General features: G+C 38.0%; 1 long non-coding RNA gene across 20 annotated transcripts in view; it reads left to right on the forward strand.

Annotated features, from left to right (window-relative positions):
* The window catches only part of LOC103788313 (uncharacterized), a 435,883-nt gene that overhangs the window by 11,057 nt on the left and 398,625 nt on the right, over positions 1-26,201 (forward strand). For 15 of the 20 annotated variants that reach the window (XR_013526947.1, XR_013526969.1, XR_013526934.1 and 12 more), the window contains one exon: positions 4,422-4,497. The exons of the other annotated variants lie outside the window; for them this stretch is intronic. This is a non-coding gene — a long non-coding RNA (uncharacterized LOC103788313). The remainder of the gene's footprint in view (positions 1-4,421; positions 4,498-26,201) is intronic. 20 annotated transcript variants of the gene reach the window in all.

Consider the following 26,201-nt stretch of genomic DNA (forward strand, 5'->3'; position numbering starts at 1 on the left):
AGAAACACCTAAATATTCGGAGTAAAATATGAGAGTATCTGTTTACCACCTTGATTCCTTTCTCACTTAACTGTCTTCTGTAAATGCCTCTTTGTATCAATTACAACTGGGTTTAGATGACTTCTGAACCACAAATATGTCCTTGTCACCTGTCTTGCACATCACGTCGTTGTCTCTGGGTTTTGATCTCCCTAGATTTATCTTATGTTTTTTCTATATTTAGTGAGCCTTAAAATTTCTGGCTCACAAAGTTTAGAATGCAGAATTTCTTATCTAGCAATACTTAAACAACAGAGCAATGCTACAGATTTATTTTGTTTTTCAGTAATTTTTATGTTGTTTCATGGGATTTTGAGTAGGCAGGATGGTGGTTGCAAATGTTCTACATTTGATCTAATCTTTTTATATAAATTTAGAGATGTGGTTTAGACTGCTTAAATAATTTGACTATAACTGGATGGCTCCTTGAATAGTGTCCGTTAAAAGTATTTAGTAAAAGTTTGCTGATGAATGGTTATGAGTGAAGCCAAGACTAGAATTGGGTCTTCCAAGCCTTGGTTCTGTACTCTTTCCATGACAGCAAGACAGCATACCAATTCCAAATTTTCTTTTTTTTGAAGATGGAGTCTCGCTCTGTACTCTGGGCTGGAGTGCAGTGTTGCGTTCTTGGTTCACTGACACCTCACCTTCGAGGTCCTGGTTTAAGCAATTCTCCTGCCTCCACCTCTGGAGTAGCTGGGATTACAGGAACACGCCAGCATACCTAGCTTATTTTTGTATATTTAGTAGAGACAGGGTTTCACCATGTTGGCCAGGCTAGTCTTGAACACCTGACTACATAATCCGCCCACCTCAGCCTCCCGAAGTGCTGGGATTACAGACGTGAGCCACTGCATTCAGCCCCAAGTTTTCTATAAATTATGACTTTTCTGGGTTGGACGCAGTGTTATTTGGGAGGTAGATACTTAAAACATAAGATTATAGTTTAAGTAGCTATGTGAATGAGCATAGACTTGCAATAACATAGCCTAAAGAAACCTGCCCAGGAGAAATTGGCCTCTAGACAAATAAGTTTGTTAATAGAAAATGATAATGCAGTTCGAAGCTTCTGTGTAAACTCTTTGCTGTCTGTTTTTTTTTTTTCCTGACACTTTGAACATGAGGATAATGCTAATCATTCTGTCTTCTATTACTGAGTTGTTTGAACCTATAAACCTGACTTTGCACAAATAAAGCAAATGAGCCAAAGGCAAGATTCTGATGACCTTCACAGCAGATTTTTGTGTTCAATAAACTGCTGAAGGAAATCCATAAATTTGAAATTATTTGGGGTTATCTGTAGACTTGAGCTAAACTCCAAGAGCCTATGATTGATAAATGCTTTCATTCATTCAAAAAGTATTTATTGAGCATCTACTGTATGCCAGGACTTAGGTACATGGAATCCTAGAAATACAGTAGTCAACAAAATAGACATGGTCCTCACAAGGCTTTCCATTTAATATATGGAAGGGGGACATCCAACTAATAATTATATAGGTGGACATTTTGTTATAATTCTATTAAGTGATGAGTTGAGAAGAGTATTTTATAAGAATTTAGTGTCTTCATGCAATAGAAGAAAATTTAGTGTGGCTGGAGAGATAGGAGCTGGGTCACATATTTTCCTAGGGTACCATGCCATGTGTCCCTTGCCAGCAGTGCCTAGAGGAATCTGTAGACATGCTTATGGTGAGGAAAATGTTATTAAGGTATGTAGGTTTGAAGCTGAGTATATTCTTCCCTGCAGAATTTTTTCTTTCAAAGCAGGAGGATCAATTTTCAAAGAACAATGGGTGACACCAGCACTATTTGTATTCATCCAGAAGCCCAGCTAAGCAGATAAGGCTGTCTGTGCTGTTGGATGCCTGAATTATATCTTCCAGGATTTCACTAAGCAGAATTTTCTTTATCCCAAGTGTTTTTTTAAATACACAGTGTTGCTCACAGTAACTTGGTAATCTATACCAGATTTAATTTATTCTGTTTTGGCACTAATCACATACTGAATTATTTACATGGGAATAATTTTAAAATCTGTGTTTTGCACTTTCCAGACAAAATTAGAATGATAGTATGTAAACGGCACGAGGAAAGGAAATCTCTTCCAAGTTGGATCCTCCTGTGAGTTTAAATGTGGAAAGCAGATGCTATTTTTTGTCCTCTTTTAAAAAAGTAAACTTAATTTTAGAATCATTTCAGATGTCAGAAAAATTGCGAAGGCAGTACAGAACGTTCTGTATCCTACGCCAGTTTCCCTAGTTTTAACTTCTTATGTTTGTCACAGTTGATGAACAAATGTTGCTAAGTATTATTAATTAGAGTCCATCCTGTATTTTCATTTCCTTAGTTTTTCCTTAATGTTCGTTTTCTGCATCAGGATAACATCTAGGACACCATGTTAATTCAGTCATTACATGTTTTCAGGCTTCTTTTGGTTGTGGCCATTTCTCAGTCTTTCCCTGTTTTTGATGGCTTGAGAGTGTTGAGGAATGCTGGTCAGGTATTTTGTAGGGTGCTCCTTGATTGGAATTAGCTTGATGCTTTTCTCATGATTAGACCAGGGTTATGGGTTTTGGAGAGCAAGGTCACAGAGGTAAAATGCTATTCTCACTACATCATATTAATCAACATGACTCATCACTGATTCATTTGGAACACCTGGATGAGGCAGTGTCGGTCAGGTTTCTCCACTGTAAAGTTACTTCCCTCTCCCTCCACCCTTTCATACTTTACTCTTTGGGAAGAAGTCACCTTCTCCTTTAGGGTGGAATATCTGCATAAACTTTTTGGAATTCTTCTGTACAAGAGTTTTCTCTTCTCCCCCATTTATTTATTTCAATTATTCATTTATATTGCTGTGGACTCATGGATATTTATTTTAACTTTGAGTTATAATTGAATGCTATTTTATTTTGCTATTCAAATTGTTCCAGCTTTGGCCTTTGGGAGCTCTTTCAGTTGGTTTTTGTGTCCCTTTGACATGTACCATCCTCGTGGGATTTTTGGAATACTTTTTTGTTGTTGCTGGCTTTCTGACAGAGCAAGATCCTTCAGGCTCATCTTGTATATTTCCTGACCTGGTTCTAGGTACTTATTTTTTTTTAAATAATTATTATTTTTTTTGAGACAGAGTCTGGCTCTGTCACCCAGGCTGGAGTGCAGTGGCATGATCACAGCTCACTGCAACCTCTGCCTCCTGAGTTCATGGAATTCTTCTGCCTCAGCCTCCTGAGTAGCTGGGTTTACAGGTGACTGGCATGCTCAGCTAATTTTTTGTATTTTTAGTAGAGATGGGATTTCACCATCTTGGCCAGGATGGTCTTGAACTCCTGACCTCAAGTGATCCACCTGCTTTGGCTTCCCAAAGTGCTGTGATTATTGTGGCATGAGCCACAATAATCTGTGTGTTTTTTTTTAAACATAAGAAATACTGTGATTATTATAACTATTGACAACTTGACGTGTTGTAAACCTTAAGGTTAAAAAAACCCCAAAAATCAAAGTCTGAAATATCTGAACTGGGGAAATTATTCTACTATTTGGTCTTCATGTTTTCCTTGACCTTGGGCCATCCTGGTGGAAGGGCTAAGTTTGTGAATTTATGTTTTGGGTGCTATCCTGAGGATGACAGGAAGAGTCCAGATCAGCAAACCTTTCCAGTAAAGGCCCAGATAGTAAATATTTTCCACTTTGCAGTCCCGAAGCTCCCTGATGCAGCTACTAGACTCTGTGTTTGTGGTGTGAAAGCGGCCATAGACAATATGCAAATGAACTGGGTGGCTGTCTTCCACTGTTTCCTCTTTTAAAAGTGCAAACTCTGTTTCTAAAAGTGGATGGTGGCCTGAATTTGGTCTGTGGGCTGCAGTTTACCTGTCCTGTGTTAAAGGAACTGTCTGGGCAGATGTGAGTTCAAGTCTTGTCATTTGCTGACTGGGTGTTAAGCAAGTAATTTAACTTCTAACAGCTCCAACATTCTTCAGCTTAATAATGGGCATAATAACAGTATTAATGTTTGTCCCTTATAAAGTTTAGGGTTTAAATGATATAAGTAAAGCACTTAGCCCCATGTCTAGCATGTGTCTATTACCCATATTTGGGTGATTACATCGTTTCGTGTTAAAAGAGGACTCCTGGAGAGGAAACTAGGTGATATTAGCCATTGATTATGTAGGGACAAGGGATATGAACAGTGACCATCCAAAGTCTGTCCCAGAATGTGTATCCACCCTAGCTATTATTATTAGAATCATCTCTGTTAGCTGCTAATGCCTCTAATTTCCTGCAAATGTTCTGTCCTCCTGCTTCCTATGTCAGGACCTGGACTGGGCTTGCCTAATGCTCTGAAATTACCCTTTCTTCTTTTTTCTCTTTGATCTCAGAAAATGATCTGATCTGATGAGTCGAAGACCATGTTACTTGATCTGGTTCAGCTTAGATACTTCATGTTAAAATCTGGTGAGTTTCCCCTTTAAGAGTTGGCAGTTTGCAATTAAATGTGATGCTCTACACATGTTCGGATGTTACAATAATAATTTTTTCTTTCCTCTCTGCATGTACTGAACTTCCTAGCTCTTCTGCTGAGATTTGTGATTTGCCATTTGCTTTGACCTCCGGTTACTGTGAGCCTTTTCGTCTTTACCTCGTGTGCCTGATTACCTTGTTCTGCCTTAGCTCCTTCACCTAATTACTCTCACTGGGAAGATTCTGTTTTTCCAGAAGATGTAGGCTTTTTGGCTGCAGTTAGTTATCCTTCTTTCCCTTGGTGTACAGAAGGGGAACAGAGGACTGGTGTAAAGAGGAAGGCGTGGCCGTTGCAGTGTTTGTCAGTGTGGTCTTGACCTTGTGAAAGAATGAGCTGGGTCCTCATTAACATGCAGGTTTCTGGGTAGCCCTGGGCACACTGACTTAGATTCCCTGGTGGCAATGCCTAGGAATCAGCAGTCCTCAAATACTCCTGATGATTCTAATGTGCTCTAAAGTTTAAGAACTACAGCAATAAAGAATGTCTGAAAAGGGAGTATAAATTACAAGAAGCAATCTGGCATTCATTATATTTTGTAGAGAACTCTCCTTGAGATCAGAGATCTGTCTTCTGTGCCAGAAGCCACTGCTAAAGTTCTGACCTAAGTGAGTTTTGAAGATACTTTCTGATTGCTTTCACTCTTCTCTTTCCTTGAATATCTGTTGCAAAGATGTACAAACAGGTCCTCTTACTGGACAGGGAGGAAGTATTTGGAGGTGAATTTTGGTGGAGGCTTTGAAGGGTGGGAGACAAGGTGGCTGGGGCCTTGTTTAAAAAAATTCTTCAACGTTGGGGTAATTGAGGATGATAGGAAGTCAAAGGAAGAGAAGTGAGGTATGGGAAAAGTCAAGAGGGAAAGGAGGGTGGAGTTTATGGAGGGATGTAGATGTATTTTAGCCTATAAACAGCATGTGCTGCAAGGGATTGAAGGACAAGGTTGAATCACCCTAAGGAAAATTTCTCTAGCAGGACTCAGAAGGAGAACAGGGAATTATTGAGAGTTTTATTTAAGGTATACATTGGTTTTGTAATCCATACTTGCCTAGATTTTCTTTCCATGTATTTATAGAAAGACAGTTATTTTGAGGGAGGAATTTCAAATGCCTTAGTGGTGTGAACAGCAGAGACTTCCAAAGATCCTAGTTTTCAATTTGAACAGCATCTGTGTTCGTGTTTAATGATATTTCTTTATCACACATGTCATGAGCGCCTACTTGATGTGTACCAAGCTAGGCACCATTGGTGAGACACAAAAGCATAACCTTGCATTTTCAAGGAGGTTTTCTTCTTGGAGGGCAACCAAGAAGGCACATATGAACAGCGAAGTATTAGTAAAGCCTCTGCAATTGTTAAATGTCTCATTCTTTTCATGAGCAACTCAAAGGAGATGGCTTCTGAAGTGTGATGTCAGGGATAGGCCTCAATGGTTAAGACAAAGTAAGGGAAAAGGAACTGAGCATTTTATATGTGCATGTTGTCAGCCAGTGACAAGGGGGTGAAAATATGCATGGTGGGTGTGAGGAAGGGCAAGTTGCTCCATCTGTTGGCACTGTGGGTTGTTTCTGGGGCGCAGTGGGAGATTACATGAAACATCAGCTTCGGGTAGATTATTAAAAGGGCCTCAAGAGCCAGACTCTAGGTTCAGTGGGAGGTCATACTGTAAGACTTTTTTTTTTTTTTTAAGAGAGTCTCTGTTGCCCAGGCTAGAGTGCAGTGACACAATCATGGCTTACTGCAACCTTTGACCTGGGCTCAGGTGATCCTGCATCATCCTCCTGAGTAGCTGGGACTAGAGGTATATACAACCATGCCCAGAAAAGTTTTTTTTTTTTTTTTTGGTAGAGATAGAATTTTGCCATGTTGCCCAGCCTGGTCTCTAACTCCTGAGCTCAAGCAATCCGCCTATCTTGGCCTCCCAAAGTGCTGGGATTACAGGCATAAGCCACTGTGCCCAACCATAGCTATGAGATTTTGAACAGGGAGGTGATATGCTAAGAATTATAATTTAGAAACACTTAGTGGGTATATTTTACTAGAAGGAGTGAAGTTGGGACTTGCTAGAGGGAGTGAGACACGTGAAGAAGGTCTTTTGATAATACCAGCATGGTAAGATCCAGACAAAGGTGAACACAGTGGGAATGTAGAGGAGGGATGGGTTAAAAGATGTTGCAGAAGAATATCCCACATGCCTTATTTCCTCAATGATTCTATGAGCGAGTATTTTTATCCCTGTCTGTAAGATGAGGAAAGTGAGGCACAGAGAAGTTAAAGTACATATCCAAAGACATATAACAGGTAAGTGACAGGTATACTGCTGTGCCTTCCAATGTGGTAGCCACTAGCTATGTGAGACTACGTAGAGTTAATTATAATGAAATATTTAAAAATTAGATACTGAGATATCTGTCCCATTTCATGTGTTCTTTAGCCACATGTGGCTATTACGTTAGATGGTGTAGAAAATATCTGTTGTTGCAGAATGTTCAATTGAACAGATTTTGAACCTATGCTTTCTAACTCTTGAGTGAATGTTCTTTTTTTTTTTTTGAGACGGATTTTTGCTCTTGTTTACCCAGGCTGGAGGGCAATGGTGCGATCTCGGCTGACTGCAACCTCCGCCTCCTGGGTTCAGGCAATTCTCCTGCCTCAGCCTCCTGAGTAGCTGGGATTACAGGCACGCACCACTATGCCCAGCTAATTTTTGTATTTTTAGTAGAGACAGGGTTTCACCATGTTGACCAGGATGGTCTCGATCTCTTGACCTCTTGATCCACCCGCCTCGGCCTCCCAAAGTGCTGGGATTACAGGTGTGAGCCACTGCGCCCGGCTGAGTGAATGTTCTTAATGGACTCCACCACTGATATTAACAAGAAACCTCCCTAGTTTCTCACTAGATTGCTAGGCCAAAGAAGAGCAGCAGGGAGGACTTAGAGCATTTTAATGGTTTATCAATATTATTAAAGAAACTTATTAAAAGCCCCTATTCTAAGTTCTTTTCAGTGAGTTAGGTTCATTTAAATTACATCAGGAGAAAACAAGCTAATATTAATTCAGAACAATATACCTCTACAATGAAAACTATCATTTTAGTCTTCTAGGAGGTACAGATTGCAATCTGTTTATAGTCGAGGCCGTACTTCTAATTTGAAGATTCTATCTGGCACATTTTCAGTTTGGGAAAATAGCATAATCATGGTCGTAAATCCTTTTCTCTCTCAGGTTCCTCTCTAAGAGGCTCTTCAGTTCACTTTTGAATGGACTACAAAAGCTTACTGAAAAGATGGATGTCTTCCTTGTCTGAGCACAATATTATTAAAGCAAGGACGCCGATGAGATTGCTAAGTGATACAGGATCTGGGATGATGTTAAACTGCAGAGACATTTATTTCCTTATTTCAGATGAAAATGGAGAATCTCACTGTTATTAGGGGGAGCTGGCATATAATTCTTTAGCTGTTAGGACAGTGATCTTACATTTCCTGTAACCATCAGCATTTAGCCAAAATGTTTTACCATCTTGCAACATTAGGTGTACGGAGGCTGCACCTTCCTTTAAGAGGGTGGCTGGAGGGCCTTATCAGAATGCTCAATTTGTGAGTTGTTTCACTAGGTGATTTTGCGCCATCTCCTCTGGTTTTCATGTGCAAGGATATTAAGCCTGTGATAATATTGTGAACCCCTCAACAGCACTTTCCCCTAATTTCCTCAAGGCAATAATGCAGAATATAGCACTTCATAGGCCTGTACTATGCAAGACTGGCTTCTCTATTCCTCTTGCTTCCCTTCAGTGATCTGAGTATGCTTTTCTGGCAGGTGATTCTTTATGTCACTAGCTAGTAGTTATCATAAAGCCTATTAAGGGGTGCAAAGTGGAAGAATGCTGGCTCCCTACTCTTAGGAAGCTTTAAAAAAATCCTGAAAACAAACCTTTGTCTTTCTTTTCCCCCAGGTTCAGCTGATTATAGCCAAGTTTAAAGGTCACATTGTAGTATAACCTGGTTTGGGTCCTGGGTTATCGTTTATATTTATCAAGCATTCACTTGTTGGTGAAAGTGAATTGTGCCCACATACAACCGGCCATTCTTTTCTCTTGGTTTGTTTCTGAATTATTCCACTTTCCTCAAATCCCCCCCAAACACAAATTTATTCGTGCTTCTTTTTCACATTGGAAGGAAGGCCCCAGACTCAGGATGAAGATGGTATAGGGATTTCCCATTTTAGGCATTTCAGTGCCTAAAACTACCGTTTTTATTAGTAAGCCATTGTTCAGAAATCTTGCAATGGATCCTATGGTATTTTCTATCCTGTACTTGTTAAATTGACCTACATGAACACTTGTAGTTTTTCATCATGAAAAATTTTAACCATTTTTCATTTTTTATTACCTGACAATATTAAGGAACAAAATGCCTCATTTGACCCTAAACAATTCGTTTTGGTTTCGATAGCATGTGAATTCAGGTGCAGAATTACATTCTTTCTTGGTTGCTGATTAAAAAGGCAGACCTGGAAGATAGTCTTCTGTTCTGAGTAGTACTAGGTATGTAGAATTCTTTTCTGACACAGGGTCTTTCACTGTTAACCAGGCTGGAGTGTAGTGGTATGATCTTGGCTCACTTCAACCTCCACCTCCAGATTCAAGTCATTCTCCTGCCTCAGCCTTCTGAGTAGCTGGGACTACAGGTGCCTGCCACCATGCCTAGCTAAATTTAGTATTTTTAGTAGGGATGAGGTTTCACCATGTTCTCCAGGCTGGTCTCAAACACCTGACCTTGTGATCAGCCCACTTCACCTCCCCGTGTGCTGGGATTACAGGCGTGAGCCACTGCGCCCAACCTAGGATCCTTTTTGGATTGTCGGGTTATTCACATTACCGATCAAGATGCCATGCAGTGGTAACTGCTCTTACCAAAACCAGACTGCCATCCTGGAAAGGAAAATAGCTCATGATTGTGTGTGAACTCAGATTTAGGGAGAATAAAATTGGGAAACCAAGAGATACTTTATTGTTACTTAAAACAGTTTCCTTTTTTTTTTTTTTTTTTTTTTAACTTCCTCAGTGAGAGTTTAATTATAATTTTGGTTTTTTAAAAAATAACTTCAACTTTTATTTTAGATTTAGGGAATGCATGTGCTGGTTTGTTACATGGGTATAATGTGTCATGCTGAGGTTTGGGGTATGAATGATTCTGTCATCCAGGCAGTGCTCACAGTACCCAATAGGTAGCATTTCAGCTCTCGCCCTCCTCCCTCCCTCCCACCTCTAGTAGGCCCACTGTCTATTGTTCCTGTCTTTACACCCATATGTACCCAACGTTTGGCCCCCAATAATAAGTGAGAGAGTACATGTTGTATTAGGTTTCTGTTCCTGTGTTAATTTGCTTAGGATAATGGCCTCCAGCAGCCTCTGTGTGCATCCATGTTGCTGCAGAGGACGTAATTTAATTTTTGATAAATACACGGTGTACATATTCCACATTTTCTCTATCCAGTCCAACATTGATAGGCACTTAGTTTGTTTCCCTGGCTTTTCTAGTGTGAATGGTGCTGAAATGAACAACAGAATGTATGTGTCTTTTTCTGTAGAATGATTTATTTTCTTTTGGAATGGGATTGCTGGGTTAAATGGTAGTTCTGTTTTTAGTTCTTTGAGAAATTTCTACACTGCTTTCCATGGTGGTCGAACTAATTTACATTCTCACCAACAGTGTATGAGTTCCCTTTTCTCTGCAGCCTTGCCAGCATCTGCTCTTTTTTGTCTCTCTAACAGCCATTCTGACTGATGTGAAATGATAACTTACTGAGTTTTGATTTGCCTTTCACTTGTTGGTAATGTCAAGCATTTCTCATGTTGACAAAAAGGTTATGGCTTTGTCATAAATTTTTGTCTTTTTAGTAAAGGTGGGATTTCACCATGTTTACCAGGCTGGTCTTGAACTCCTGATCTCAAGTGATTAGCCCACCTTGGTCTCCCTAAGTGCTGAGAGTACAGGGGTAAGCTACTGAGCCTGACTTAGGATCCTTTCTGGGTTGTAGATTCGGGTGGAGAATTATATTCTTTCTTGGTTGCTGGTTAAGAAGGCAGACCAGAAAGACAGTCTTCTGTTCTGAGTAGTACTAGGTGTGTAGAATCCTTTTTTGAGACAGGGTCTCATACTGTCACCTACGCTGGAGTGTAGTGGTGCAATCTTGGCTCACTTAAACCTCTGACTCCCGGGTTCAAACAGTTCTCTTGCCTTAGCCTCTGATTACAGGTGCCAGCCACCATGCCCAGCTAATTTTTTGTAGTTTTTAGTAGAGACAGGGTAGATGGATGATTCTTATTTTTGATATAACTTGCCACTCTGTGCTTTTTTAGTGGGGTGTTTAGAACATGTACTTTCAAGGTTAATACTGATAGGTGATGTTTTGACTCTATCATCAAGTTGTTAGCTGATTGTTTTGTAGTTTTCTATTGTGTGGTTGGTTTTTAGGGTCTGTGGACCGTGTACTTAAGTGTGTTTTGTGGTAGCAGGTATCATTCTTTGGTTTCCATGTTTAAAACTTTCTTGAGGAACTCTCGTAAGGCTGGTCTAATGGTAAAGAGTTTCATTTATTACACATTGAAATCTACTAAATTACCTACTTCTCTTTTCTTTTGACATCCATTGTCTAATCACCAACCTTCTAAACACCTAGAGACCAGCAGTGGTCACATTAGTAAAATCACTCTATCTCTGTTTCTTTATCTGAAAAATGAGATGAAAATAGTATTCTGATAGTGTGTGTATTAGTCAGTTAGGTCTGGCATCAGAATACCACAGTCTGGGTGGCTTAAACAACACAAGTTATTTTTCTCAGTTTGCGAGCCTAGTAGTCCAAGATTGAGGTAGCAGTGTGGTTGGTTTTGGGTGAAGCCTCTCTACTTGATTGCAGATTGCTGCCTTTACCTATGTCCTCACATAGCCTTTCCTCTGTGTGCATATATCATTGGAATCTCTTCCTTTTATTATGAGAACACCAGTGCCACTGGATTAGGACCCCACTCTTATGACCTCATGTATCCTTAATCACCTGAAAGGCCCTATCTCTATAGTCACATTGGAGGTGAGGGCTTGAAGATGAGAATTTGGGGGTAGGTACAATTTAGTCCATATGTGTGTTTTGGGCGTTAAATGAGATAATATATGTGAAGTGCTCAGCTCTGTGTCTAACACATAGTACTCTCTCAATAAATAAAACAACTCAATTGAATACCTGTTATATGCCAGGCATGTTCTAGGTGCTAAAGGATACCACGGCAAACAAAACAGATCAAAATTTGTGGAATGGAGTTCATGTTGTGATTATTTTATTTATTTTTGAGACAAGGTCTCATTCTGTTACCCAGTCTGGAGTACAGTAATATGATCATAGCTCCCTGTAGCCTCAGACGCTGGGGCTCAAGCAGCCCTCCCAGCTCAGACCCTGGAGTAGCTAGGACTATAGGTGTGCCCCACCATGCCCAAATTATTCTTCAATGTGTAGAGACAGGGTCTCACTACGTTGCCCAAGCAGTTATTAAACTCTTGGCCTCAAGAGATCTGCCCTCATTAGCCTCCCAAAATGCTGGGATTATAGACATGAGCCATCTTACCTAGCCTGTAATGGGTTACTATTAGCAAAAATAGTAAATAACAGCTAAGAAAACCTTATCCTATAGTTGCCTAAAAAATTTTATTGGGGTCTGGTTGGTAGAGTGTGGTCAGTATGCTGTTGCAGAAAGGCGTTCGGACTAAGGGATTGGGAGCTTCTTTTGGCTCTGGCTTTAATTGTAGACCTTGACAACTTCTTAACCTCTTTGGGCCATCTTTCTTGAGCTACTCCCTTTGTGATAGGAGACTGGAGATGGATCTGGTCAGCGGTCATTCTTATTTTGCAGAAACCTGTAGAAATTCACAGAGGATACACATTTAAAGCTACACCCAAGTTGGGCTTCATAGTTCAAAATACATTTACAAAAAAAAATGTTACAAGGTTCCCTAAACCTTTTCTCATATGGAATAGCTTCATTACTTTAATTTTAAAATCCATACAAGACATGGGAAACATAAACCTCATTGGAGAGGCAGTTGTTCATGATGAGAAAAAGAATCAGGTTGATGCTTTGAATCTCCAAACACATTAACCTTATTTTATAGTTCAGTGCTATGTTATTGGATTTGATTGTATGGTATGACCATATGGGCAGAAAACTGGCCTTTAAAAAGAGAGTTAACAGGAATACAAGAAGCCTGAGATGGATATTTACAGGATGTCTGAATTTTTATAGCTTTGGCAGACATAGATTTCTCCTGTATCAGATAATTTCCTCTAAGTGAATTTTCATTTAAAGTGAATTTCTGTTCCATTTGGTTGATTCCCACCTCACCTCCCCATTCCATCCCAAGCCATGTGCATGGTCTTTTGTAAATGACACATGTCACTTTAATAAATCCCTTTTGTGTATTCTGTTTTAAAGGAAACTATGAAGCCAAAAATCTCTGAGGGTTTATGATTATTTTAGACTGAAAAATCTAGCAACTTTATAGGCTAATTTAATAATTTCTATGCACAATCATACATTTTTCTGGATATACGTGTCAGTTTCTACTTTAGGTGTTTATTAGATCTTTCAGAATTCTCAGCATCATGAGAATTATACTCCAGCAGTATGACTAGGGACAATAAGTGTCATGTTTCTCTTTTCTAGCTCTATATCCTTTTCTGCTTTAGCTTATTTTCTCAACTTTCAATCGGAATAAAATGATAGAATCCCCTAAATTCAAGTTACTAAAGATTCCTTGATTTCCAAATTGAGCACTGGCAGCTTTCCTAGTAGAGGGCATTTTCTCATTCCTGGTTTTGAATAATTAGTTGATTTTCTAAAAAATTTAATGCCTTTATGTAAAGTTATTGAGGTGTGCCAGATTCAAAATTAAGCTCAGGAGGGATCAGAAATAGAACATAGTCCCTGCCCTGGAGAGGGCCATCATAGAAGATATGAGATGTAAACATATAAGCCTCATAGATTTTTCATAGACGAGCAATGGGGTTCCATTTCTCCTAGGGAGGTCATGGGAAAGTCTCCCAGAAGAGCTGCTATTAGGATAAATATGGGAAGAAGATACTAGAGAACCAAAGAGTTAAGTGCTGGTACGCAAGTCCTTTTGATGAGCTTAAGCCCTTAGTCATTGCCCCACTGCCATGTACCTTCTGCGAGCAAGGTACATGTTTAGGCCTCAGAGATAAATTAGATATTGCTCCTATACAAGGAGCCCAGGCTTATTTTCAAGCTGGTGTGTATGTGTTGCCTATAGGCAGCTGAAGGAAAGAATGGGCTGTTCTCTACTCTTACACCTCCTCCTCTGCATTAGCTCTTTCAGGGAGAGTATGGCTAAACACCAGAAGAAGGATTTGTGTAGGTGTAGGGAAAGGAAGAAGAGAGCCTCTTTCCTTTCTGCCTTCTCACTGCCAGGGCTTTTGATCCTGGGGATACACAGTAGAGCTTGGGAAAGGATAATGGGTACTATTTGTATAGTGTGAGAGAGCTATGGGCGCTGCACCCATAGTGTGAGAGAGCTATGGGTGCTGCTCCCATACTGTGTGAGAACTATGGGTGCTATTCCTATGTATGAGAACTATGTGGCACTCTTACTGCCACTTCCCCCTCCTGTATTCTTAGCAGGCATCCCTAAACTGATCACAGTACTCTTCCTTGATGGGCTCAGATTGGGGTCTCACTGTCCTTCTCAACACAATCCTTTGAATAGCCACTAATAATTGACCAGGAATTGACATATGAGTTAAAATATTTTGGCTTTTCTTTCCTAGAATTTAGAGAAAAGGGTTAAACATGTACTTGGTTTCCGGGATTCTAAATTGTGAATCCCCTTCCGTACAGTTTGTGAAGATAGAAAAGCAGACAGGTGTAGAGAAGCTTCTTTCAGGAATAAATGCACTGGGTGGTGTGTCCATGGTTTTTCTCTTGGGAACCTAACCAGTCAGAGATTAGATGGGGTATCACTCCTACTGACTTAAGGGAAGTATAATAGATATGGAGGAAATCAGCCAAATAAAGTAGCTTACATGTGGGCACATTATTAAGTTTTTCTTGTGTTCCAGGGCAAAACTATGTGTCGAAATTCCTTGCATGCAGTTCTCAAATTTGATTATGCCCCCTCTACACACATCTTTCTAAAGTCCCTAAGTCCTACCCTGCCTCAAGACTGACCTCGAGTCTCACATTCCCCAGGACACCTTTCTTTGGCATTTCTGCCTCCTTTGATCACTCCCTCCTCTGTGCCTTGTTCTCAGAACCACTTATGTGCACTTAGTCACATATTGTCCTGTGTGAAAAATACTTTTATTTCCAGGAAGAATCTTCTCATTTCCTGAGGCAAAGGAACAGTCCTTCTCTGGAGAGTCTCATTGTGGGTTTAAGACAAATAAGGGTTAGACTTGATAAAGTTAAGAAGGGGGAAATGGAAAGGACTTAAACACATTATTTTGGTTGCCTAACAAAAGGCTTTCCCAGTGGTATACTGAGAGGAAGTGTGTTAATATATAACAAGGAGAAAAGATGTTCTATAGCCAAAAGAGTAAGAAGACAGAAATAAGCAAGTTTTAATATTACTAGAATTAATAATGCTAAATTAGTTATTACTACTGTTTATTAGGCACTTTCAATGTGCCAGGCACTATGCCAAGTGCTTCACATGCATAATTGTATTGAATTTCCTTAGTAATTCTATGAAGGAGAAATTATTTCATTTCCATTTTGTAGAAGAGAAAATGGAGGCTCAGGGAGATTAACCTGTTCTAAATTTACACCCAATAAATGGGAGAGCTAAGAATCAAACTGAAGTCTGTCTGGGACTAGTGACTAACTCTAATCAAGATTTCTTTATTACCCTTGAAAACCTTTCAAAGCTTTTGCTATTTCTATATGCATTTGGAATCTCCAAGAGAAAGGTTGAATAAGAGCATTTTCTGAGTATGTAAGCATATTTTCAGAAACAATTTTTTTTCCTCAAACTATCTTGTGAGACTAGTGTACTGTGGAATATGTCTTGGGATAAGCGGAACTCAGGTTTTATTATACTTACAGTTTTATTTTTATTAACAAGCTTTTATAGCCATAGTGTCATTTAATTCTCAAGCTTGGCATAAGGTACATTAGGTATTATTAGAGCCATTTCACAGGGGGGAAATTTATATATATTAAATTCAAGTAACTTTCTAAGTTTCATGTTAAAGCGTGGAGGAGAAGGAAGAATATAATCAATTAAGGGAGATTTAAGATAATATGAGGTAAATTATCACTATTTTTACTGTTGGTATGAGAATACGATGAGGATTAATTGTATTTTGATAGTAGCAACCAGTTTCAGTAGCCTAAAAGTAAACTTGGATATTGTGTTAAGTATTTCCATTTTCTAGAGTTCTGCCATAGTCTGGAAACATATTTGTGTTAGAGAAGGGAAAGGAACCATTATGGAATGGAGATATGCTGGAGAAGCTGCCAGTTAGCAAGGAGTAAAAGAATGCAAGGAATTGTTACTTGATGAAACCACAGAAAATAATGAGAAGATAAAGTGAACACAACAAAGTAGAATAATGTACAACAGAAAGTTACGAGGAAGGAATTGAAGCAAGTGTTTTGATTATTACATTAGTTGATAATGAACTACATCTATTAATTGAAAGGACAGATTATATCAGACAGGGTTGTAATAAAAATCCATTAATAAATTGGGTTAAAAACCCACAAAGTATTTGAAAATAATGGAATAGTCAGAGTGATAGGCAAATGCAAACAAAAAAGTATTATATTTTGTAGAATTCATGGTTTAAAGTATTAAATAGTTAAAGATATATAGACATCACATAATTATAAAAAACACAATTTGTTAAGAAGATGTAGTGATCATAAACCTATATGTACCAAATAGTGCAGCTAAATATCTCAAGCAAAACTACAAGAAATGTAAAGGGAACTTAATCAGACTGGAAGATTTTAGCACATACAGCTCTTTCAAAATTGGACAGATTTTGTAGAAAATGGATGATATAGAAGTCTTGAATAAAAAGTAAAATCTCAATTTAATATACATATATATGTGTGTGTGTGTATATATATATATATATATATATATATATAACTTTTAATCCCTCAAGTAGAGTACATATAACTTTTTCCCTTATGTTTATGAAATATATATAAAATCTGTTATGTATTTGGCTACAAAAATGTTAACAAATTTTTAAGTAAATATTTCACAGGATGGTTAAAAAACAACTCCAAGCATAAGCCAATACATTTAGGAAAAACAAAGCGTGACTGAAAACTTAACTCCCAGGATGCTAACAGACACATTCTTAGATACCTTTTGGATTAAATAAAAAATAGAAGCTATAAGGAAAGTAATAATAAAATCACACATATCCAGTCATAGGGATGCAATAAAATCTTCAATGAGACAAAAATATATAGCCTTAAATGCCTTCATTATTTAAGAACAACAAAAAATAAAGGAGCTTACTATTTGTCTTACTATTTTGGCATCAAGGTAGGCAAAGAAAGAGAGAAATAATAAAGTTAACAGTTGAAATTAATCAGAAAACAACAAACAGGAGTTAGAAAAAAAGAAATGTAGAGTCAAATGTTGTTCTTTGCAAAGATCAATAAAACACTCAAAGTTTTCCAAGCGAGGATGAAGAAAAAAGAGAAAAGTAAAAAAATAAAGATGATTACAAAAAAGCTATAATCATACATCTAGAAAATATCAAGATAATTATAAGAAAATATTATTGTAAACTTAGAGGAAATGGATTTTTTATGGCAGAATAATAAACTTAACTCAAAAAGTAGAAAACACAACTAGATCAGCCCTATAAGATATTGGAAAGTTAACAATTATTTGCCATTGAAAAATTGTAAGAATTGTTTTACCTTTAATGACATAAAGGCATCATAACTTTAACATTCAAACCAAATAATAATCACAACAAAAGAAGCCCAAGGTAAGTTTTACTTAGGAATAAAGATACAACATGCAATGTTAAACAGCAAATGAAGTATAGTAAAGCACAACCAAAAAAAAAAAAAAAAAACTTCATGAAAAAGAAGGACTTATTCTGGGAATGTAAAGGTAGTTTAACATTACAAAACCACCAGCATAATTTATTTCATAGAAAAGTTAAAGGATAGAAACCTTGAAGGATAAGTTGCATATTAGATATAAGTCCACAATTCTTTATCCCAAACTCCAGATATATTTTAGAATTTAGAAATATTTGCATCTTAAAAAGGAAATAAATTTATACAATCATGTCCAGAGACAACTCAGGTACTGGAACATGTGAATGTTCACATTGAATGGGACAGAGTCTAACATCAGTTTTAAGGCTTATGTGTACAGTAAAACTTGTAAAAAGCAGATCTAAAAATATGGATTATATTTTTAAGAAAACCTTTTGGGATAAGTTTAAGCATATACAGGTTTGAACTAAATCAAATACCTGTACTTATACATTGAGTAAATGCTGCTTCCATCTGGTCGTTTGAGGAAGATATATTGGTATTGCCTTTGGACATTTGAGAATGAACCAAAAATAGGATTCCCAAATAATAAATCATCACTCTAATTGATAGCCTTCAGTCTTTTTCCCACTGTCATTGGTTTCATTATAAGCTTTCATTTAGGTGTTAGCTCATTAATTGAGTAAATTGCCTTAATCTCTTGCTCTTTGACAAATACACATTGTTCAAGACCAACTATTATTTAATATTTCTTGTTGACCATATTCATCTATATGGATTTCTTTTAACTTATGTTCACAATAACATCCTCCTTATCATCACTAATGGTCTTAAACTTACCTATGTTTAACACCACCATTCAGTCATTTTCTCATCACCCAAGGAAAACACAACAGGTGTATCATGGTTAAAGCTCAGTCTTTTTTTTAATGACAATTTCTTTTTACTGTCTTCTCATTACACATATGAAGTTACTCAAAATCTTCACATACAAGTTTATTTTCAAAATCTGTGGTAAGCATTTTTAATGTTGACTCATCAACATTGTTCCAACTTTAACAACTATGTAAATGGAATCCTCAAGACCAAACTCTTTAAGGAAATCTGAAACTTCTCAGTTCCCTGTTCAATATAGCGAACAAAGAATTTAAAAAGTACTTGTACTTACTCTTCATGGAGCATAACATTTCTTGATCATGGGGCTTTTTAAAAATTGGTATGTTTCACAGAAATAAGTATCAACAACTTTATTTGTCATAAGAAGTTTAAGAGAAATGTAAAGAGCATGTCTCCAGGAACAGTAATATTCTACAGTTTTCTTCCAGTACAACTTAAGCTTCTGGTACAGAGTACTGTTGAATGTACCAGAAAAAATTCATCTAATTACCCTATGTTCTTTTTTCTTTTAACAGATTTATTGAGTTGTAATTTATATACCAATTTACATAGTTCAATCTGATGGTTTTTAGTATATTGAGGGTTGTGTAACCATTGCATCTAATTTCTGGACATTTTCATTATCTGCAGATGAAACCATTTACCCATTAGCAGTCATTTCCCCTTCCCTCTTTTCCCAGCTCTTGGCAACCATTAATCTTTCTGTCTCTAGATTTCCCAATTCTGGATATTTCATATAAATGGAATTATATAGCAGGTGGCATTTTGTGACTAGCTTCTTTCACTTAACAAATGTTTTCTAAGTTCAACCATGTTGTAGCATCATGGATGTTCGCTTTTTCTGTGATTGCCTTTTTCCCCCTTATAGCTGTCTCCGGCTTTGGCATATGCAAACATAGTCAACATATCTATTAGCATACTTATATGTCTTGGTGTTCTTGATTGTTAATATTTTCCTAAGAAACAGTAGTGCTAGTTCAGAGCTGTTTTACCAACAATATAAATTTGTTCAGGACTAAAATTTTCAGCAGATGTTATCTTGGCAAATTATCAGTATAACTTTAAAAATCACTAGAATACTTTTCACCTTTAATTTTTCAGGTATTTTACACTGTGCCACATGTTACTTTCTGTACCTGATGGTCTGAATAGTTATACCTCCTGCTAATATCTGGTTTTTTAAAGTATATTCTGGAACATTTCAAGACTGAAAAACCAGTCAGTAGCACATGCCCACTCTTTGGTAAACAAAAATCCATTCAACACATTATCAAAATCTTTTTTTTAATTACTGTTCGCAATATTTTCCCATTTTTCATTAGTTCTTGGTCGTCATTATCACTGTGAAACTCCCATAATTTGTCTCTTTTGTTTAAGTCTCATAGATTCTTTACCACATTTGATGTGATGTAGGTCTGTGTCCTCACCCAAATCTCATCTTAAATTGTAATCCCCAGGTGTGAAGGGAGGGACCTGGTGGGAGGTGATTGGATCATTGGGGCAGTTCCTCCATGCTGTTCTTATGACAGTCAGGGAGTTCTCACAAGATCTGCTTGTTTGATAAGTGTCTGGCAGTTTCCCTGTGCTCTCTTTTGTGCTGCCATGTAAATTGTGCCTTGCTTCTCCTTTGTCTTCAGCCATGATTGTAAGCTTCCTGAGGCCTCCCAGTCATGTGGAACTGTAAGTCAATTAAACCTCTTGTGTTTATAAATTGCCCAGTCTTGGGTAATATTTTTATAGCAGTATGTGAACAGACTAACATAATATTCATCAGTAGATATCTTGCAGATAGACCTTGATCAAGCTTTTGTGCTGACTCCACTTTCCATGTTATTTGGTCATGATGATTCCTGTTCTCACTGTTACTCATTGGCATATATTTAGTTCTTTCTGATACTTTCATGGTGTAATTACATCCAAAATGACAAGAATAGGAAAGAACAGAAGAGATTCTTATGACTGGCAGAATCACTGATACCCAGATGACACTTCAGTTCAAGTTGGGTTTTTCCACAAATTATTTGGTACTACATTAAAGGGAAAAACAACTTTCACTTTCTAAAACTTTTTATTTCAGTTTGTCAGACTTGTCAGGTCTCCAGATTGAAGATTAGGGATTATGCACCTGTATTTCCTGAGTTACATGCTCCTTGTTTGTGCTTCCATAGCCCTTTGTGCATACCTTTATCATAGCACTTGCTACATTGAATTAAGGTTATTTTTCATATCTCTTCTCTGTTTGTAATAGACTGTAAAAAGCCTAATCTTAATCAGGTTTTTTTGGTCTCAGTGCCTGATAATTAGGAGGCTCTCAGCAAATGTTTGTTGTATTGGTGAATAAATACATATTTCAAGTGATTTAGTTGTCCAGGATGGTGGGGATGTTGTAGTCTAGAGCCTACATGGGAAATCCTAAGGATTAGAATCAGATTTTATGCTTATATCAGGATGTCTCAGTGGTTATCCTATTGACACTTTGAGTTGGATCATTCTTTGTTATGAAGGCTGTCCTGCATAATGTGGGATGTTTAGCAGCATCCCTGGCTTCTACCCACTGGATGTCAACAGCATCCTTCCCTTGCCTCCCATTTAATGATAAAAATCTTCAAATATTGTCAGATGTTCCTTGGGGGCCAAAACTACCACCAGCTGAGAACTGCTGGTCTATGATCTTGGGCTTAAGAGTCATACATCCCTGTGTTGAAATATTACTGTCGTTTGTGAGCAGCGTAAGCCAACATTGAAGATTTTCTAATATTCCATTTATAAAATGGGATAATAGTACAGATTTTCTAAGATGATTGTGAAAATTACATAACATGAAAAAGCTCAAGGAAAGGTAGCTTTGATACTATGTTAGTAATATTGACGTACCTAGAGCCTTCAGGTGTAGGGTGTGAGGATCTGGATCGGTAACTCTGTCGACTTCTCTCCATATGTTTATGTGTATGAGTGTCTGTGTGAATTTCTGTGTTTTTATGACAATTTCTGTCAGTGTCTCTTCCTGTCCATAAAACCATTCATGTCTGCCTCTATGCTGATATCTCTCTCTAACTCTAGTTCTTTGTCCCTCTCTGCTTTCCCCCTCAACCTCATATACGAATACTAATATGTCAGGAAATTGTGGAGTTTGAAGAAACTGGAGTTGTGTGGACAAATGAGGATGGGGTTGAGATGATTTAGACATAAGGGGATGCAGGTTGGAATTGGAATGGTCAATTGAAGGAATACTTGAAAGAAGTCATGACAGAACTTTATAATTGGCAAAGGAAAGCAAGTTCTAGAATTGGAAAAAGTTGGGGGTTTTTGATGCAGAGTTGAATTCTTGATTCCACTAAGTGATAATTGTGAGACACTGGATGAGCTACTCAAAGGCACTGAACTTGGCTTGTCCTGGAAATAGTGATAATGCCCATCTTGAACTGCTATAAAGGCTTTAGACATTGTATAGAGTTTAGCAGAAAATATTAGGTACTCAATAGAAGTTAGCTATAATTTATAGGGGACAAAGAGAGAGGGAGATGAAAACTGAGTTGTCTTGGAGGTGGAGGAAGAACGTAGATGGTGAGTAGAAACAATCTGATTTGTGTGGATGGAGTGTTTCAGTGAGCAGCCTAATTTAAATTTGAGTGTAGGGATAAGTAAATTTTTTAAAGTAAGGGAGGCTTCTAGCAAACCAGTCTTACATTTTATAGCACTGCTGGGCATTTGTGCACCCCAAGCAGGTCATTTATAGTTTTTACGAGCCTAGATAGATTTGGAACACTTTGGTTTGCACTTGAATACAAAATCCACCCCCTCCGAGAAGTGCTGTGAAATACGACTGAAGAAATCCATGATATTGTTTATACTGCTGCGCGAATGTGGAACATGACGAATGAGAGTAATAGCTGGTAACCAATATTAGATCATGATGACAAGGAAATTCATTGTTGGGAACTTTCCTATAAAGAATGGATAGTACTATCAATCCATTCTCGCAGTCAGAAAGTTACTTTTTGAGAAATTATCCTTTCCACCTCTCCTTTGCCTTTTCATGGTACTGTGGTTTAATTTAATGCCTTTCTCTCAACGCTGGCTTTTGCACAAAATGCCTTTCACTTTTCTAATACTGTGCCACTTATTGGTGATCATTAATTTAGAGTGCTGGGGTTGTTGCAGTTTTTATTAGGCATTGTGATAAATCTTGTATTTGTATATTTTCTGGTTGTGTGTTTTTTCAACCTATGAAATAGGCATGTGCTTCACTCTGACTCTTGGGTATGAATCTTGGGAAGTATATAAAACAGTTTTAAAATCTCCATCTAGCTCTGACCTTTTTTTCACATTTATTTGTAGGGCTTTGTGTGGGATTGGGATAAACATGATTTGGTGGCTAGCTACGATTTTTTCCTGCCTTACATCTCGTCCTTTTGCTTCTGATAACTGCACTTTGCTTTTATGTTGGAGGCCACTGCCTCTACTCTTCATGGACTTATTGAACTATTTTGTTTCCCTTTGGGAAGGGCATATCATGAGTATGATCAGAATACTCCACTTCCTGTCATAGTGATTGGTTTATAGATTGGCATTTTCATTCATTCACTCAACAATATTTATGGAGCATGTGTGAGGCACTGGTTTTTATTCTTGTGGATCCACCAGTGAGCAAAATAGGATCTCTGTGCATATAGAATTTACTTTCAGTTGGAGAAGACATAAACTAAGCCAGTAAACAGAAATTAAATAAAAATGTCAGGGGTTGGGTGTGGTGGCTCACATCTGTAATCTCAGCATGTTGAGAGGCTTAGGCAGGTGAATCACTTGAGATTAGAAGTTCGAGGCCAGTGTGGCCAACATGGCAAAACCCTGTCTCTACTAAAAATGCAAAAACTAACCAGGTGTGGTGGCATGCACCAGTTATCCCAGGTACGCCAGAAGCTGAGGCATGAGAATCAATTGAATCTTGGAGACAGAGGTGGCAGTGAGATCATGCCTCTGCACTCCAGCCTGAATGAGACTCTGTATCTAAAAAAATAAATAAACAGGACCCCCAAAAGTCAGGTCATGGTATTGCTTTAAAAAAATAAAAAGCATAAGAAGAGAGGTTTGAGAGTGATGGGAATGGTGAGCTGCGATTTCAGAAAGGGAGCTCATGGAAGAGTCTATGATAAAGTGACATTTGGTCTGAAAGAAGTGAAGGAATATGGCATATGAATATGTTAGAGAAAAGCATTTTGGAAAGGGGAAACTTCCAGTCCAAAGGCCCTGAGCTGTAGCCAGGAGGGCAATGTGACTAGAATAACAAGAGTGAGGACAAAGTGATAGAAAATGAGGACAGAGTGGCAGCTGGGGCAAATTCACACAGATGATGAGGACTTTGGGTTCATTGGGTGTGTGAAGAGAAGACCCTGGAGGGTTGTGAAAACAGCAGTGACCAAGAAAAGTTAATCAGAAGCTTTCCTGAGCTGTGACTTGTGGAGGCTGGGGGAGAAAGCGTGCTTCTTCGCCTTTGGGATGATAAGCTACTGGAATGATATAAGATGGAGCTGCTGTAGTCATTTTCCTGGTCACATAGATAAAGGTACTTGTAGCATGGAAATATTGAAGCCAATACAAAAAGAGAAATTAAAAAAAACAGAAGATGGATAGAAATAAGAAGAACTCTGCCAGTATAAGACCCTGAATCCAGCCATTCCTGAAGAACCTCTGGTAATGTGAACCAATAAAGTTGATTTTTGGTTTGAGCTTTGTTGAGTGTGATTCAAATGAAGCTATTTGTTACCTAAAGAGTCCTGAGCTATCATCACTGTTTTGATGGTGGTCATTAGTAATACTCAATTTTTGTTTATTATTGTGTTAGTAATGATGAACAACACCCACCATTTTACATGATCTCATTTAAGTCTTGTAATTATTCAGTGAGGTAAGCAGACAATCTGACTTAGTGATGAAGAAGGAGGCCAAGGGCATCGCAGTGAGTGATTGCCTTAATGTTAAGCAGGCAATAACTGGCTGAGAACCAGAATTTTTGAGATATTCTGCATGACTATAAAATCCATACATTCTCCATGTTTTTGGTGGCTTTAATATGAAATCAAAGTATTGGGTATTCCTCCTTTCAAAAGGTTCAGCCTAATTCCCTTTCCCTGAAGTGTGGGTTGTTCTTAGTGACTTGCTTCTAATGAATGAAACAAATAAAATACAATGAAAGAATTCAACTTAAGAGTCTAGGTCATAGAAGATGGTGTGATTTCTTTGATCTCTTTTATATCACTTATTCTGAAGAAGCTGGCTGCCAGATCACGAGGGCACCCAGCCAGCCCTAGAAAGGCCTGTGTGGTGAGGAACTGAGGCCTATTGCCATGTGAGTGAGTGGCCATCGAAGCTGATACTCCAGCCCTGGAAGAACAACCTTCAGACATCTGCAGCCCCGGCTGACGTCCTAACTGCAGCTTCGTCAAAGTTGCTGAGGCAAAACCACCCAGCAACAGATACCTAATCCAGTTCTCAGATTCCTCCTTCGCCTTCATGCCTTTGCTGATGAGATCAGTTTCAAGAATGATAAAATAAAAATTAATATATTAAAAAAAAACTGTATCATCGATAGCAGGCTATGGTGGCTCACTCCTATAATCCAAGCACGTTGGGAGGCTGAGGTGGGTAGATCACCTGAAGTCAAGAGTTCGAGACTAGCCTGACCAATATAGGGAAACCATGTGTCTACTAAAAATACAAAAGTTAGTCAGGCGTAGTGGCATGCACTTGTAATCCCAGCTACTCGGGAGACTGAGACGGGAGAATCGCTTGAACCTGGGAGGTGGAGGTTGCAGTGAGCCGAGATCATGCCATTGCACTCCAGCCTGAGCAACAAGATCAAGACTCCATCTCCAAAACAAACAAATGACAAAACTGTATCATCTTCCTTTTGACCAAATGATATGATTTCTAATGGAAGATAGTGTCAAAGGTTCAGATGTATATATGTGTATGTGTATGTATGTATGCATATATATGTATGCATATGTATATATGTGATTTCAGTATAGATTTCATTTCAGAATTGGTCTTTGCTTGTCTAAAGACAAACTGGACTATAACGACACACTTGAATGCCAATATAACTGACCTAACAACTTACATCTTTGAACTGATACTCTAAGGAAAAGTACAAATATTCCTGTCTCTGCATAGAAATCTACTTTTTTTGGGGGGATGGAGTCTCACTCTGTCACCCAGGCTGGAGTGCAGTGGCGTGATCTTGGCTCACTGTAACCTCTGTCTCCCAAGTTCAAGTGATACTCCTGACCGCAAGTGCTCTGCCCACCTCAGCCTCCCAAAGTGTTGGGATTACAGGCATGTGCCATTGTGCCCAGCTAGAAATATGTTTTCTGGATAATATTAGATCTGTAGATTAGAAGAAAACCAGGTCTCAGTTTCAGTAAAGTAACAAATTTCATAATATGAAGAAATGGGAACTGATTTAAATATTTAACATAGGGAGGTGGTATTATGGTATATCAAATAATGCCTTAATGGGTTATTATGCAAATGTTAAAATTATAATATGGAAAAATGTAACAACATGGGAAAAAGTGTGAGATGTCAGATAAATAAGGTGGAAAAAATTGTGACTAATTGTTGATTGTAATTATGTAAATGTTATATACAAATGTGAGTAAGGACAGAAAAGTAAAATTAAAAGATTTATTAGAGTAA

Source organism: Callithrix jacchus, chromosome 15 (assembly GCF_049354715.1).
Source record: "Callithrix jacchus isolate 240 chromosome 15, calJac240_pri, whole genome shotgun sequence".
In the NCBI taxonomy this organism is placed as follows: domain Eukaryota; kingdom Metazoa; phylum Chordata; class Mammalia; order Primates; family Cebidae; genus Callithrix; species Callithrix jacchus.